General features: G+C 40.5%; 1 long non-coding RNA gene across 1 annotated transcript; it reads left to right on the forward strand.

Annotated features, from left to right (window-relative positions):
• The first annotated feature begins 24 nt into the window (after window positions 1-24).
• On the forward strand, window positions 25-13,991 carry LOC119152214. Its single transcript, XR_005105715.1, has 3 exons — window positions 25-155; window positions 230-354; window positions 9,575-13,991. It is a non-coding gene; the product is annotated as an uncharacterized LOC119152214 (long non-coding RNA).
• The last annotated feature ends 3,775 nt before the right edge of the window (window positions 13,992-17,766 follow it).

Genomic DNA, 17,766 nt, shown 5'->3' on the forward strand with positions numbered 1-17,766 from the left:
GGGGCCGCGCCGCCGCCTCAGGGCCCTGTCACCGGCGAGCGGCCGGCCTTCCCCTCGCGGAGGCGGGCAGCCGCGGGGCGAGGGGCCGGCCTCGCAGCACGGCCCGGCGTGCTGGGTAGGGGAGGCTGGAGGGGCGAAACGGGAAGGAAGGCGAGGTGGGCGCTGAGGGAGCCGGGGGGGCCGGGGTCTCTCTGACGGCGGGCAGGGGGCAGTACGAGTGCCAGGATAGCAAGTCTGTACTTTCTCCTCACAGAATTGCGGTGTCTGCGGGTTGGAGCTCGAGTGGTTGGCAACCAGGAAAGGGCACGATTTCCACACTGCAGGGAAAGATTTGGAAGGAGACCGTAAAAAATGGTAAATATATGGTTACCAAAGGCAGCGTTCTTATAGCAGGAGTAGTTGGCACCTGCGTCTTGTGTACTACTGAAGCACTTGGTGTTACAACGCACGCTGCATTTGGTGCACTTGCATCTTGGATTAAAAAAACCCAAACAACCCAAAAGTGTTATCTCCACATGGATGTCTGTGTTCTGAAGAGAAACAGGAAAAAAACCCTCTTTTGGTCTTGTTTTGAGGGTCCTAGTTAACAGGGTTTTTCTTCTCGCTTAAAAGATGCTGTTGGTTTCACTGTGGTTGAGAAATCTTTGAGCAAAGTTTTAATATGCTTTTTGTATGGATGTTAATGGTGGTTCTATCCTCAAATTTTGTTTACTTTTGTGGCAATTGCCCCACAACTTCCACTCATCAGAGACCGAATTTAGGGCATAGTGCTTGCAACAATTAGTTGTGATTGTAACTGGTTAGGGTCAGCACCTGAAATACTTCATCAGTGGCTTCATCAGTTTACAAAATAAAGTGTTGTTTAATCTTAATGGTAGAAATACAACACAGCTTAAAAAGGGAAATAATACCTGTACCATAAAAAACCACCCCAAACTGTACACATCTGTGTCCTACCTGAGGTTATGCAAGTCATACTTTGTCACAGATCACTGTGCCTTTCAGGAGAATTCAGTCTGCTGCTCAGCAATTTCTGCTCATTTCCCACTCAGCCACCCTAGAGGTCTGTAACCCAGTGATGCTTGCTTGAGTTCTGTAAGAGCTGTGAGCTCTGAAGCTTGGTTTGGTTGGCAGGCATGAAAGATACTAGATGAGGTGTGAAAGGGTATGAAGTATGCGCTGAAGGTGAAGACAGATGTGGAGACTTGCTGCCCCCTTTTCTTTGTGTGAATGGTGAGCCCTTAATTCCTCTTCATAAATAGTATACGCACAAATAAAAATGTAAGGATGTCTGATTCATTTTAATATCAAATGTTCTTCCTACAAGCATATTTATTGCTCTTGTGCATATTGCTTACAAAACCCTTTGTTGAAAACATTAGATGATGTATTGTATAGATATTTAAATGAAGATGAGTGCAAGGACCATGGAGCAGTTACATTCTAGTGTATTTCATAGTCTTTTGCCTTGGAAGGTTTGATACATATTCCGTATAAGTAAGTCCTAGGGCACTGTTTTATTCTTTGTGTGCTTTGATCATCCTTTCACTCAGGTGGGGTGGTTGTATTGCTTCACATTGTACTGGGTCATGGAATTCTTACTGAAAGCTTGTTGCTAGTTATGGAATGTGATTTTGGCTTAATGAGAGAGGCAGGTATTCACTGGCCACCGCTATCTTGCCAGGAACGCTCTTAACTTTTATGGGGCCAGGGTTGTACCTCACATAACAAATCGTTTGCTTGTCATGCTTCACCTTCAAGATGTAATCTTCACATCAGGTTAGTGGGACACACAGAAATCAGCGTTATTGTTTAAGGCAAAAATTCATGATGATGCCTTAACAGGACATTTCTCCTTTGTAATAAAGCACGTGGAGAAGTAATTTTTAACTATTGTCAGTAGCCATGGCTCCATGTGTAACTAAGAACCTAAGCAGAAAATATGATCTTTTGTGAGACCTTAGAGCTTTCTGTGTCATTCTCACTTTAATTAATTAATTAATTAAATAATAATATTCTTTTATTCTGGTTGTGACCATTGTAGTCTGTCTAGTCATGAGTGCAAGAACACAATGAGAATAAACAATATAGCATTGGGAAAAGTACACAATGGGAATAAATGATACAGCATTGGAAAAAATACAAACAGGAAGTTTTATTCTATTTTAGAGTAATTATCCTAGTCATCTAATCTACTTTCATGAATGAATGAATGAATGAATGGAGCTATTAAAGGAAGAACTTATATGTATCCACAGATGTGGCAATTGTCCTCTCATTTGAACGGGTGTTTTTGCATAAACAGACACATGAGTGAAAAAGGGGGGGAAATCTAGAAAAATCCCAAGGAGACTGGTGGATGCTAATTTTTTTTATCTTGATCTCACTTACATGGCTTTTAAGCAGTTGTTTTATTTTATCCTGTGAAACTCTTACTGCCTCGATTATGTTCCAGAAACCACCCTCTAGATGGCAGGAGTTAGTCATTCACTCATGAACGGTAAAATACCTTGTTTTCAGAACGGGTAAAGTGGCCTAGGGCTGTAATACAAGTGAATAAAAAAAGAAAAATTAGATGAAAATAGCCAATTTGGAGCTATTAGCAATGCTGGACTACTCTCTGGGGACCTAGTGCAGACTATTGTTTCAAAGGTATATGCAGAATGTAGTGAGAGTTACCCCCATTTTTAAAGGTGTTTTCAGTGATCTTTGTAATAGAAACCATGGACAGTGTGTGTGTCTCTGAACTGTCATAATTCTATATTACCTTACAGAGAATCAGAACTGTCATGTTTTTGCTTAATGGCCACTGTCTGTCTAGCCGAGGAAACAGGACAGGACTCTTTGAGGGCCTCCTACATTGCCTGACAAAGGTGCTTGTCTATTCAGGAGCTTGCATGACAGCACAAATATTGGTGACTGTCTTAACCCTAAGCTGTGCAACCTGCAGAGTAAAAGTTGTACAGTAGAGAGAACTGGCGGTGTATATCACTCTTGTAAACTAAATGATGGAATGACAGCACAGCCATCCTTGTTGGTATTTACATGTTCAAGGTATACCCTTACAGCATGCATTGTTTTTCACTCCCGTTTTCCTCTGCTACGCTGCTCTACATCTCCTAAAGTTAGTTTCACCTATGCAAAGGGCCACAGGATGCTAATAAATCAGAATCCCTCCAAAATAAATTGCTGTCCAGGTTGCAGAATAGTGAAATTTTGTGCAATCTCTTTACCCCTCACTCCATTTTTTGTTCATGTTTTGGAGTCTTGGCAGGGCAGAACAGTAGCACTATGGATTACATATTGACTGCTGGTCAAATACACGTTTTTAAGGCAGTAAATTCACAAGCATTTTAAATGGGAATAATTCAGTGAAAAAAAGTGTTGGGAACAGTTGTCTGAAGGAAGGTGGGAGTTGCTTTTTGTAGTGACAAAGCTGAGTAGTACCATAGCAGTACGGTGTACCAGCTCATGTGGTCACTAAGCATCTTCTGAGTTGTGCTGCTCACTCCTTTGTCTGCTCATCTCATGGAAATTCTTCCTTTCCAGTGAGGGCATGTTTTGGGGATGGACACTTATTTATTCCTTAAACTACTCAATAACAAAGGATTCATGCGTCTTACTTCTACTACTGAAAATTATTGAGATCAGAAAGGAAAATCAGGAAATTAGGTGTGCACGGTCTCTATCAGAATGGTAATATTCTGGGAGAGATAGGACTTTCATATGCAGTGACACTGGACTGTGCTGGATGACAATGACACATTTTTATTGTCTTTTGCTGTAATATCTCGGTCCATTTAAAGATACAATGAAATGTGTGAACTATCAACTTGAAATAAATGATGGCCTGAGTTGCTGTAATTTACTTTTAATTTAATACACTGCAAATTTTTTTTCTCTAAATAATAGGCTGGTTCTGATCTAATTAAGCCCTTGTTACCTACCTACCTACCTATTATCGTAATTATCTTCGTTACTGTAATGTCTCCTTGCAGCATTCAATGTTTGTCTCCCTGGGGGATGCATTGTAAAATGGGTGCAGCATATACCTTTCTAACTGACCTTTGAAACAGCATACATCAAATTTGTTTTTCAATCCTGGCCTTGCAACAACTGACCTTAAAAGTCATGTCAATATTTGTTTGATGTAAGATAATTTTGTCTACAGACATTTATCCTTGCTGATTTAGCTACATAAAGAAAAGAGAAACAAAGAAAAGAACTTGAGGCAAAAAATCTTTACTGATGTCTACTGAATTGGCATGTTCAAATATAATATTTTTAAACAGGCCTTCCTGAATTAGGTGTTGGAAAGATTTTGTGTGTGTGTGTGTTTTCTTTTCCCCTGCTATTGTAACTGATGCTTACAATCATTAATCTTACCCCTGGAAAATTATTCCCCAAGAAATTTCTAAATGCTTATTTTGTCTGGTCACTGTGAAATGTATCAAAGGGGAGGAAAATAAAAGATAAAAGGAAAAAAGAGAATTTGCTGTTAAGTGATTAGAGTTCTGATTCAGGGAGCCCACTCAGCTGTTAACTTCTTTATTAAAATCTATTAATCTTTCCTATGATATTCAAGTTGTATATTTTCACATTTCTTCCATGACTTCAATAACAAACTGAATAGCATTTTATCTTGGTAGTTTGTCAGGGCTTTTTTGTTTTGTTTTTTAAGATGAAAGACATGCAGTAAAGCCAATGCTGGAATTTCTCTGGCATATTTAATGTGGTATCATAAGTTAATTATCATATGTTAATTAAGATTGCTGAGGTGAGAGGATAGTGCAAGACTAATCAGTTACTCATTTTCTAACAAAAAGGGTAAGCAATAAATATTTGTGATGGAAAAATAACTTGTTGGCCAGTAGCAAGTTATTAGTATTGGCTTTCCATTATGAGATTGTAATGTTGTAGATTATCTTGTTCCCTCTGACCTCATCAAAAGTCTGGCACATGGTGATAAATTTGCTGCATATGTGACACTGGGAGGCTTTGTGTGTAAAGAAGAGGGAGGTACCCGACAGAAATAAGCAGGAGCACCTGTGTGACAGAAATGGAAAAAATTAAAAAAAAAAAAAATCAAGGTCAGACAGTGGATGACTGATGACGAGAATTTCTCTCTCAGTGCTGGAGGCTTGTCAGGTGTAAGTGACAGAGGAGAGTGAGAAATGTGAATGCTTTAATTGGTCACAGGATACAAGATAAATTCACCTCACTTCAACTGTGTAATAATGATCTTGTGGGTCTGAGCTTGCTGTCTGGCCTCTCCCTCTAATCAACAGGGAGAGATGGGCACCTGAAGGAGGTCAACCATCTCTCAGGAGAGGCTGATCACTTTTTTTCTGACATAAAGCTAGGTGCCGTGAAACCTACCCAGGGTGCCTACCATCTGTCTGTGCCAAAGAAAGTAAAGTTCTAAGGGTATACTGAAGATGGTGTTTCCAGTAGGACTAGGGAAGAGAGCGCGGTATCAAAAATGTCTCACAAGACATTATCTGGAATAGTTGGTACAGTTACCTGTATCTAAAATCTAAGATCTAAAAATGGGGCTGCACAGCTGTAGCCATACCACATGGGTTACGCTGGAGCATGCTAAAGCAGAGGAAGGAAAAAGAGGGGCTGAAGTTCCTGTAGACTTCCCACAAGTCCCCCTGTAGTATGGACCAGTTAATACTGTTAATTCATTGTTCAAGTAAAGAATTCATACAGCCAGGTAGAAGGAAATGTTGCCAGGATGATCAGGAAACAGAAGCCTGTTACATAGGAGGAGGTTAAAAAGATGTGCTGTATCTGGCAAAATGAAAGGTCAGAATGGGGTAGGGGGGGTTTCCATCAGTGTGCCAAGTAAGGGGAGGTGAGCAAAAAGCCTGTTCTAGCACAAGAGCAAAGGGATATGAAACTTTATAGTCTGGGGCCACACAGCGCGAGAGAGATAACAGCAGCAGGAGAGTGTCAAGGTTCAGGGGCTATAGTTGTGTGATGTATGAAGAGAGCTGAGGTTGTTTAATCTGGAGAAGGGAAGACTGTGAAGATCTAATTGCTGTATTCAAGGACCTAGAGGGAATTTATAGAGAGACAGAGCCAGACTCTTCTCAAGGGTACACAGTTAAAGCATGAGAGGCAATGGTCACAAGCTGCAGCAAGGGGAATTATGACTGGTATATGGAAAAAAATTGTTCAGAGGGAGAGTGGTTAAGTAATGGAAGAGCTGTGCTGGAGCCTCATACATTGATGACAAGAAACTCTCTTGTAATTTAGAATGGAAATTATTTTAATAACACAATGAATTAAATTGAAAGGGACCTCTGGAGGTCACCTAGCCAAGTTTCCTGCTGAAAATTTCCACATCAAATGAGGTTGGCTAGGGCCTTGTCTAGCTGAATCTTAAATGTTGCCAAGGTTGGAGATTGCGCAACTGCTCCAGGCAACCTTTTCCCAGGCTTAACAACTGTCCCTGCAAAGATCTTGAATAGGAGGATCCTGTTGACTTTGAAGGCAGTTGGATGATGGCCTAGATGAGGCAGAGTATTTGCCGTCTTTTTCTGAAATATCTGTGCTAACAAATTTAGCGTTTCAGCTGTTCTGTGTTTTTCCTCAGTTATCGAGCTGTGTGACATGTTCCTCTTTTGTGTCACTTCTTATCTGGATAGCAATTTTTCTCCTTTAATTATGGCTTTTCCTTGTTCAGTAGAATCTGGTTGTAGAAATCTTATGCAAATACAAACTGAATGGTTTTCCTGTCTAATTATAGCTCCATTTAGATGAGAGTAATATCAGTGGTACTGAGCACTGGCTGAATTAAATACTGAATTTATTCAGCTAATGAAAGCTGAAGGACAGATTTGTTTGCTTTACAGCATACAACATGGGTGGTTTAGCTGTTGGTTCAGAGGACTGAGAGAGAATTTTTGCATTGACAGTTCAATTTCCCTGATACTGCAGAGAGCTCTCCCTTACCATCTCTTTCACAAACTTAACAAGCTCCCATCTTACTTGCCCTCACCATGTTTTTGAAAAGCATTGTGGGTAAAGAACAGAATTACACCCTGTGTTTATAATAGCATCATGCAGCAATTCACCACATATGGAGCTTCATGTTGTAGATTATGTAATACCTGTATTATAAATAAGGTGTTTAAAAGCAGGTAATCGAGTGTCAAATCATATGCTTATGGCACTATGAATATTAAGACTTGGAACCATTTCTAGGCATGGACATCAGTCTCAGTATTCTGATTGATTTAGAAAACCCATTTGGTTATGTTCCACTGCTGTTAGTTGATATTCTGACAATAGTTTCTATTCATTCTCATTTGTATTTTATTTGTTAGATTTCATTTATTGCATCTCAAGTACCTGTACCTTTAGAGTTATTGAAGTGTCACTATAAATAGTTAGGTGCTCACGATGTTCACTAAACTCCTTATTTATATTTATTGTGGGGTAATGAATCTGCAGTCCTACTCAGAGCTAGAGCTTATAAACAGTTGATGTATTTTGAAATACATTTTCTATTTATAATAAGTGTTCTAAGTGTGGCAGTGTTAAAAAGCAGAGCAAAAGCCTTTTTGATGGACTGTAAGGGGGAATTCAAGAGTTTTTCAATTTTTTTATTGTTTTTATGTATTATTTAAAACACTGGTGAAAAACTACAACACTGATGTACTTAAGGTAAAACTCCAAAAGGAGGACAAGAAAAAAGTAAGCAGTTTCTGAAAACAGCACCCTGGACCAGCATCTGGTTTCTTTGCTAATTTTTACTAGGTTAGTTAGTTCTTTTTGACAAGATGGATTTCTCTCAAACTCATTGTAGATGTGCAGTCTCCCCATTGAGTGCATGTCTGATGGGTCACTGGAAGTATCATCAAGGTGTTTGGGGAGTTGTTTATTTATTATATTTCTTGCTGCTGTCATGTCGCTGGACAGTCTGCTGCCAGGATGTGGCTGTGTATTTTATATGAAGTTAAATATTTGTCTACAAATATAAAAAGGCTATGAATTTGCTATTTGCATAACGCTGAGTCAAGTTAGATAGCAATAATTTACAAAAAAATAATTTACAAAAAATAATTACAAAGGTAAAAAGGCTATGAATTTGCTATTTGCATAATAATGAGTGAAGTTAGATAGCAATAATTTTTGGTCACTGCCACCTTCTCTTGGTCTGACCCACTCTGAGCTTGAAGACCTTCTAGGCATCCTACAAAAGCTAGTTGTGTAACAGATCTGGGCTGGAAGATGGATGGGATGCCCCTGGCAGCCAGTATGTTTCCAGAGCATTTCCATTTTATTGTTACCCAGCTGAAATAAAATGTTACTTCCATTTGTTTTTTTGAAGTGGCTGCTTGGTGGAGTTTATTTGCATAGTGGTATTTTTGCCACTGGACAGTTCATTTTAAATCTAATTTGTTTCAGAGAGCTCAGACCTTTTAAATGAGCACACTTTTTTCCAACGTTAAATCCAGCTAAAACAGCCTAGAATGAATTGGAGCACTGGCCTAGAAAGGAAAAGCTTCACAGCCCATTACCGGTCCCCTGAGCCATCTCATCCCCTTGACTGGCATGTAATGTTTGTTTAATGTAAAATTTCCATATAAAACAAAACAAAATAAAACCCAAAAAGCAGAACAGCAGCTCTTTGGCATTAAGATATTAAAATGTGAAGGTAGTGAAAATAAGATTTCCTTTCATAAGTGCATTAGCAACCTTAGGGGAACCCTCAGTAGGGAAATGCCACAGTGGTGAGAAAAGGCTCAACTTGGAGGGGGAGGTGGATGAGTGTGTTTGACGGTGTGGGCTGGAGTCACTGGGGAGCTTTGGTTTTAGCTTCAAGGGAGAGGAGGATCTTGTGGGAGCTTGTGAGGATTTCTAAAATAAGTGCTCTGGGCCAGTCTGTCACTGTGCATGTTACCAAGTATGTCTGGGCAGGAGTGTGCTGCTGTGTGAGTTGCTGAGGATTGCTATGCATAAGCAAGCACGTCATTTTGTGAGTCACTGAGGATTTCTATGCATGAGTGACTGTTTCTGTGCTCGGATATGAATAAATAACATCCAGAGCCTGCAGTCATTCTAAAAGGTTTAATCAAGGCTATCAAATAGCTTGCTGAATTTATTCTTGAGGTTTCAGGGACTAAAGTAAATTCAGCACCCCAGCAGTTTCTCCCAGGTATTTTAAAGTTCGAGGAAGATCAAAGACAGACCCTTAATTAAGATTCTTAAAAATGTAAAACAAAAATGGCATCACTTGTGTGAAAGGCAAAAGTGATGTGTTCAGAGTCCCGTGCACATATCCCCTATTGTGGGATGCTCTCAAGTTCCACGAGTGTCTCCAGCGGTCCTGGGTGGATCTGTCTAGCTTTGTACCGTATCGGGCATTGACTGTAACATTCATCCATTGGTGGGTTGGGGTTTGGAGGTACTTGGCAATGAGGACAGTATGTGTAAAATGTGAGTGACAGCCTGCAGATACTTGCTGAAGGTGCTGGGAGAATGCAAGGGAGAGAATTTCAGAGCTCACTTGCTGAGCATATGTTACCATTATGCTTTATCTGGTTGGGTTTTCACACAGGCCTACTGAGTGGTGTTTTCAGCGAGACACTGGCCCAGTCTGCCCCTGCGTCCCACTGCCCCTGCTGTCATCCTGGCCTTGTCTTACCTCTGCCTCGCGCTGGGACTCGAGGGCACCTTTGTGTCACAGCCTCCCCTGCTTGCCAGTCTGTCATTTCATCTTAATCTCTTGGATGCCATCACTCCCACCCCCCATGGTGTGGCACAAATGAAGTTAAATGAGGCAAGTAGGCTGTTCCATAGATGAATATAAGGACATGCCAGGAATTAATACAATACCAAGAATTAAGACACTTGAAGGCTACCCACAGAGGTCAAGTTCGGAAGAAATGAATGGCTGAAAGGTTTATACAGTAGTCTTTGAACACAAGTGATCGTGATATGTGCAGAATCAGCAGAGCACCCAGCAGAGCTGCAGCACTTGCAGGCTGTGGGCTGGCCTGAGCACAGCAGCCAGCTGGGCTGTCCCCCAGTGCAGTGGGGTGTGCTGCATCCTTTCCATCCTTTCCCATGGAGGGCTTTCACAATGGGAAGCTCTGAAGTCACCCTCTGCTCCCAGGGCAACCAGGTACTTCTGCACTACGCTTGCAGCAGGTTGAGCTCTGGGTAAATGGACCTCTGCTATGAACTTCTCAGAGCTTTTCTAAAAGGCTATTTTTTTCACTACAGGTGTCACAAAGTTGGTGAGTGAGTCTGAGTTTGACCCCGAGAAAGCAAGATGCAGGTTTTGAAGCTGTACTTGTTAGAGAATGGTGTCATTTTTTTCATTTCCTAATTGGGTAGGCACAAGCGTAAGGTGTCTCAGTGAATATTTGTGCCTTGCATCTCTTAAAAGAGCACTAGGAGGGTGTGCTGAAACAGAGCTAAAGAAATGATATATTATTGATTCTGAAGAACCCAATCTGCCATTGTTTCAGACTTCCTTGGATTCGGCTTCAACAGTTGCTCTTCAGTGTGGTGCTGATCTCATCCAACCAAATGTTTGGGTAGCTGGCAGATGGCATTGTTTGTATCTGAGGTAAAGCTGATGTAAAGTTTGGAGTGATTTTCTTATTGCTAATACTTTATCCTTGCCATTCAGCAATTTACACTAGAGGCTTAGAGAGAACTCCATGTGACACAGCCCATCTAAGAACAGAGCTGGAACTGAGATGCTAAAATAAAAGCAGTTATTGAAAGCTAGTCAAATAACATCTGCAGAGAATTTTCTGCCCTATCTCTGCTGTGCAGCTACATCTCTTGTGGAGCAGTTGCAGCTAATAAATACGGTGCAGGAATACTACAGACGTCCTTGTTTTCCAAGGATACAGAGGTAAATGCAGATAAACATGAAATACAATTATCCAGCTTGGAAATGGGTTGCCACGCAATTCTTATTGCCTTTCCTTTGGAGAATTTTACAGAAACAGACCTTCTACTTGCATCCTCTGATAGAAGATAGCACCTCCCATAGCCTAATACACATTAGCAGCCCTCAGAAGCTTTTGTTCATTATTGACAGAAAGGGAATGTCCTTGCTGCCTACTGAATCGCTGACTGACAGGGCTGCGAGGTTTTCCCTAGCTGAGGCTTTTTGGCAGTTGACTGATGAGCAAAACCTCTCGGCCAGCCCTGAGCGATTCCAGGGGTGCCCCTGCTGTGACTGGCAGCTGCGGGGTTCTGCTTTTACAGGGCAGGCGACGGAGGCCTCCTGGCTGGGCAGCAGCTGGAGCCTGTGGTGGCTGTGCCATGCCTGTTGGCTCACATCCTGGTTTCTGTCCTGAGCTTGTGGGACTTGGCAGTTATCTTGGTTTCTGTTTCTGGCCATGGGTCCTTGGCAGTATAACCTCGCTCCAGCCCTTGGTCCTAACAAGTGGGCAAGATTGGTTGCACAGCCTGAGGCTGGCACTTCAATCTGCTCTCAGCCCACATAGTTACAGGGTTGTAGTGGTAAATCCCTGGTTGATTGTTGGTCTGCACATCTAATCCTTTGTGTTTTCAGCTGCTAGCGGTGTTTGCCTTTCCTGTTGCAATTTTTCATGCCTTTCATGCTGATTTCAGAGATGATTCCTACAAACTGGAGAAAAAGTAAAATTGCAGTTCTTATGCAAGACATTCAATTTAATGAATATCTTCTATTGATTATTTTTTTTCCCTTTGAAATAATAACTCGTTCAACAAAACTCAGCAAAGTAAAACTGGAATAGGGAGGGAGAGAAGGAAGTCGCCAGAATATGCTGGGTGTTTGCATGCTTCCATAAGCTGTGTGACAAAAAAAGGCAAGATATGCAGTCCGCTGTCATCTCAAGCTGGGAAATGTGCAAAGATCCCAGCTGTGGAAAAGTCATCACACAGAAAGGAAGAAAGCAGGAGACTTCTTTTCCCTTTGTTTTGAAACACACTGAATTAAATCTTTGGCACTAACAGATGGGAATTCAGACTCCTCCATTTAAAATAGCTTCGTGAAGTCATATTTTTCTGAGTAACGCGTAGCTGATGTAGCAGGCACACCGGAAAGCAGAAGCAACAGCCTAAAACCATGCTATGTGGTAGCAAGCTAGAGTACAGCATGGCTGCATGTGGCATGTCTGCAATGGCCAAGTCCTGCAACAGAAGCATAATGTAAGGCAGGAGAAGAAACACAAATTCTTAAACTGGCACTATCTAAATCAGGGTGTGGTGTAGTCTCTATAGCACCCCTTTCTCTTGTCACTTGGGATTCATTGCCACCTTCCCTGGTGTAGTTATGCCTGTAAAACTTGATAGTGCAGGGAGAGCTTGTGTGGCTTTAAGACGTAAATCCCACTATACTTTTTGGCTCCTTATCTAGCCATCTGCAGGGAATCAGCAGACAGAACAGATAAACTGATAGAAGATGCGACAAAGAATTACTAGATATAGCTACCAGAAAAGCATTTACTTTGAGTAGGAGATATTTGGGGTAAAATGGGGGAATGAAGCCATAAGCAGAGAAATTGTGGGTGGGTGTCCCTTGAACACAGAAGGAATCAAGGTTTTGCATAGGATTTGCGAATACAAAGGAGTGAAAACTCTGTTACCAATTTTTTCCTTATTTCATGAAATGTGCAGGGGATATTGAACTTTGAAATACCTAAAAGGGCCTGGATTCACTGCGATTGCAGAGCCGTGTTGGATTCATCTGTCGGGCTATAAAATAAATGATATAGCAGAGTAATGAAAGTTAGCATTCTTTTGTAATATTTGGGCATTAATAGAATGTCTGTGCATGTGCATAATATGATTTAGCAGATAATGTGCATTTGATGGAAGGTGGAAGATATGAAATCTGACATTAAAGCTAATATTTGATCTTTGCCTGTGTAAAGTATGTTGCAGATTTCATGGGAAATACATAGAGATGTAAAACAGCTGGAGTTGGTTTTGTTACACTACAGGAAGTAGCTGTAATAAGAAAATTTTAGACAGCGTACTTTTCTATCGCCTTTCTCTTGATGTAACATAAAAATGTATTTTTTCAGGACTAGTAATCTAGTTAGAGTATTCAGAGTAGTTGAACATTAGACTATGATTCATATAGTGTAAAAAAATAACCAATTCTCTACATGCAGAGAAAGTGATCTATTTGATAGAGATAGTATTATTACAGCTTTCAAATGCAAGCCACAATACTGTGCTTTTCTTACACATCAGTTGTATACAATTACTCAGAATATCTGACGCATTTTGTCTGTACCGCAAGTTGAATATACTTCAGCAGTACATTTGTTTCCCCAACATAGTTCTTTTGCAGTTTGAATCTGTTTCTCTAATCTTAGTTAACAGCAGTGCGAGTTAGAAAAAGTGAGATGAGGACAGTCATGAATAAAATATGAAATAAATACAAATTGTAGAGTTCTTTATTTTAAAACAGTTTTAAAGTACAATGACAAATATACTCTATAGCTAGAAAATTTGCATGTTGTCATATATCCATGTAATTAATGAACTGGCTTTCTTTCCTTTAACAGCATCTGTCTTGCAAGCTTTTAGTATTTCAAAAAATCGTAGCTGCTTGTGAGAGTAGCCTGACACTGGTGCTAATTGAATACTACTGGATTGTTAGCTTTGATCTGTGATGAGGTTTCCATGGTGATATCACCAGATGAGACTATGGCCACTACAACAATTTCTTTGTGCTGATGCGATTCTGAACTGCCTACCTAGCTGAGGATGAAATCTTAGTTCTGCTGAAAAACAATGGTAGTTTGCTGTTGATTTTAGTCAATTTGGCATTGTCTCTATCATGACTGGATTTGGAAACATGCTCTGGAGTCATACAGGTCCCAAATGAAGGCAGGCAGTAGTCAAGACAATACTTAACTCTTCACTGTGTTGCTTGGAACCAGATGGAATTTGCTGATGTTCAAACCCATTCCCAGACTGACCATGTCTCCACATTAAATAAGTTATGCAAACCATTTCCTTCGTAATTTACACCCGTAATCTGTGCTTATTTGATTTCATTGCATGGAAGCCCTTAGAATGCAGTGGGACAATATTGCATAAAGGATCATAAAAATACAGAAAAGGGTTCCTCTTCAAGGACCCTAAAGGTGGATACAAATGAGCTTATGTGAAAGACTGGGAAAGACTGAGGTAAGGAGAATTGGCAACAATCAAAGCAAATTGGTTGCCTGACTGCATTGGGTTTGATATTTTGCCACGTAAATAATTGACATTAGTTTTAAGGAGGCTTTTGATGGAAAAGTGATTTGCTCTTCTGAGTGAAGCAGGTGGAAGAAAGTGTGGCAGCGCTTTTTGGAAATTCAGTGGGCAGCAGAGGCTGGCAGCATGGGCAGAGGAGTGGTAAGGTAGATGAGGATGCAGCAGTGGCAAACCCAGAGAGATTGTGGTGCCCCTCGACGTGAAATTGGTAGGAAAATTCTGGTGTGACCAGGAAGGAAGAGCTAGTGAAGGAATATAAAGAAAGTGCGTGTGGGGGGAGGGCCAAGATAAGATGATGATCTTATTTGAATGGTACTCTGAATTGACCTAAATATGGTACGATTGCATTTGCCAGGACAAGACAAAAGGAAACTCCTGTAAATACATGAGATAGGTGAAGTTCCTGTCAGGAAATGAGATGGGTTCTTAGATAAGAATTTTTAGGTGCAAGCATGGTTAAGAAGGTCTGTGACTATCAAGAGGTTATGTGGAAAGAAATTGGCAAGCTTTAGATGTAATCAGGGTAAAAGAACCTCTGAAGGTTTCCAGTATAAAAGTTTTCAAACTTTTCTGCCTCCTTATGCTAGTGAGACAGCCTTGTATCAGACAAGAAGCATTTCTGTAATGTTTCAGCTGGGTTTTAAAATTGAGAATGGGACAAGGGACAGGGTTGATTGTAGAATGTCAGAAGATCTCTTAAGGAAGGAAGGGAGCTGTGATTTTTACCATCCATTCTTTTGGACTGATAAGTAGCTGTTTCTCCTAGCAAGAAAAATGTCCCAAATAATATCCCCTTCCTTGATCCTTGTGTTAAAGTTGAACTATGAGCGTGCAGAAAGATTCAATAAAGAAAGAAATTTAATGCAAGTGAGAAAAGATTTATTAAAGAGAAATATACATATTTTAAGGAATCGCTTTGAATTTATTGCAGAAACTTTATTTTCCCTTTTTCATTTAAAAAAAGAAAACACTCAGTTGTGCCAGTTTTATGTTTAGTCCTTTAACTCACGTAAATAATTGAGTAAATCCAATACACTTGAGAAGACACCGGTGTTTTTCTCACTAGACTGCATGAAACCCTTCTCATGGAGCAATGATGTCCTCTTGTGGTCATCTGGTAAAGCTTCAGATTTGATAAAGGAGTTCGAATTTTTAAATTAGGGAGAGTCACAACATTGGCTGCAACACCAGCTATTCCTTTACAAGTAATTTACCTAAGTGGGGAACCGGAGCTTACTCTCATAAAGGAAGGTTTTGCCTCTTTTCTAGAAACTAACTCATGTTGAGGTTAATATTCTAAGCCGATGTGGGATTATTTTTTTTTAGATCTGTAAAAGTAAAACAAAAAAAGAAAATAAACTTTGTGCAGTTAAAGCCTTCTAGGTAGATGTTCCTATCAGTCTAAATACATGCAACCCAAAAGTTGTGGCACTGTGCTAGTATACAGGAAAGTACTGTATTTGCGCTGTTTATGCTGACTGAAGTACAGAGGCTAAACGTTCTGCATCAGCTGGTAAAAAATGTATTTCTAAAATTGCTTGCTTATAAATTATCTAACTTACATTCACATTGGCTGGTGTTTTTAAGGATACTTCATGCTCATAATGTGGCCTTAGAGTTACAAAATTATCTTTAATTGTGTAAAAAACTTGTATTATTTAAGTTGAAATTATGTTCAGCTGTGGTCTGAAGGTTAAAAATCTTTCGACTGACTTGAAATGTGGTTTAAACTACCAGTGGGTTTGAGGAAGGAAACTATCTCTCTTTTGTATAGCATGAAAATCATTGCTAGACTTCCTTTCTGCCTGTGCCAGGTAGTGCAATATGCTGTGAAATGTGATGTGTAAGTAGCCCTCAGTGGCTGTTTACAGACCTAAGGTATGTCATTCTTCTTTTGGTATGCATTGCCAATGTCAATGTTAAATCTGTAGCTTGACGATTGGGAAGTCAATATAAAAAAATTCTAATCTCGATATATCAGTGAAGAAGCCCATCTAAACTTCTCAATAACCTTGGGAAGAAAGGCTTGATTAGAAACACACAGACTTCATTTCCATGAGATGTCAGTGTAACTGAGAGTATTGGAAAATTCAGTGTCTGGACTGTGAGGTATTTCAAGGTGCATATTTCTGGTGGTGGATGCGGTCACAAAGCAGAGATCTTGTGCTTCAAGATTTAAGACAGTCATTTCTGGAAGGCAGTATAGTGTGAGCTGGAGGCAATGATGAGAGGACAGATCACCTCACATCAGTTTATCACAGGGCTTCTTGTACCTTCCAATGTGTCTCCTTGTTCTAACCATTCAGAGGTGGGATGCTGGTTCACATAGATTGTATGTCTGCTAAAATATATCAGGTTCCAAGGTCCTATGAATAAATCCCTAGGTTGAATATCAGAAAAAGGAGACCACTAGAAGAAAACAGTTTTCTTTCTGCACGAATCACTGATACGCATGAAAGCAACACAACATTTCCTAAATAAGTGTGGAAATGTTGCCACTACCTGTGGACTGCAGCACACCAAGTATGTGATGTGTTTATTTTCCACCTACCGCAATTGCTGTATCTCCGTGGTTAGGGGGCACAATATTCTACCGGTGTTACCAGGCCTGTTATCCAGGACTAATCAGTGTCCACAGGACATCAGAAGGTCTGCAAAAAAACCCAAATTTAGAAACTGTCACACATGCACATTACTACAGTCAGTCAGGTATGAAGCAGTGCCTACATGCAAGCATTGTCATGGTCTGCTCCTAACCCATGTCAGTGACAGACACCTCTCCATTGTCCCTACTGTCAGGTGGCCAATGGACATGGGACACAAATGAAGGATTTTCTTCTTTTAGTTTGGTTTTCTTTTTTTCCAGGAGTCAGTAGCCCTCCAGTTCTGAAAGGCAGAGAAACGTTGCATGTTGGCTACCGCTTGTAAGTTCCCATCTTGATTTAAAATATACTTTGAGGGAACATTGGTCAAATATCTGGGGTCAGCACAGAACACACAAGAGCAGCCTGAAGTAACGGACAGGAGCAGTCAGTTCCTCAGGGGGGCTGACCTACAGCTACAGATTAACTCCAAGGATGTCTATCAAGTGCTTCTTTTTACTGAGGGATTGGCTAGTTACCAGGTGCCACATAAGTGCCCTAAAAGTTTTAAATATATTTACAGAGGAAGTGGAACATTTTCACTTTGGTGCACTTTTCCTTCTACTTTAAAATAGAGAAGATACAGATGATTCCTGCTTAGAGAGGACACTCATTCAAAAGACCTTTCAGCAATGTGAAAGGTGCCAAATGAATCCCCTGATCCTAAAATATAATAATAAATAATATTTTATTTTAAAGCAGAACATCAGCAGAAAACTCACAAGTATAGCTATCTGTAGAAACTGCACACACACATATTGCCAATCATATGATCTTCAACCACTCTTAACTGTGTAATGTTTTTATCAGTCACAGTCTTCCTTCCCTTTGCTCCTGCAGCGCAGAGCCCTAACTTGCCCCGGCATGGTGAGGAGAGGAGGCTGTG

Source organism: Falco rusticolus, chromosome 1 (genome assembly GCF_015220075.1).
Source record: "Falco rusticolus isolate bFalRus1 chromosome 1, bFalRus1.pri, whole genome shotgun sequence".
Lineage (NCBI taxonomy): Eukaryota > Metazoa > Chordata > Aves > Falconiformes > Falconidae > Falco > Falco rusticolus.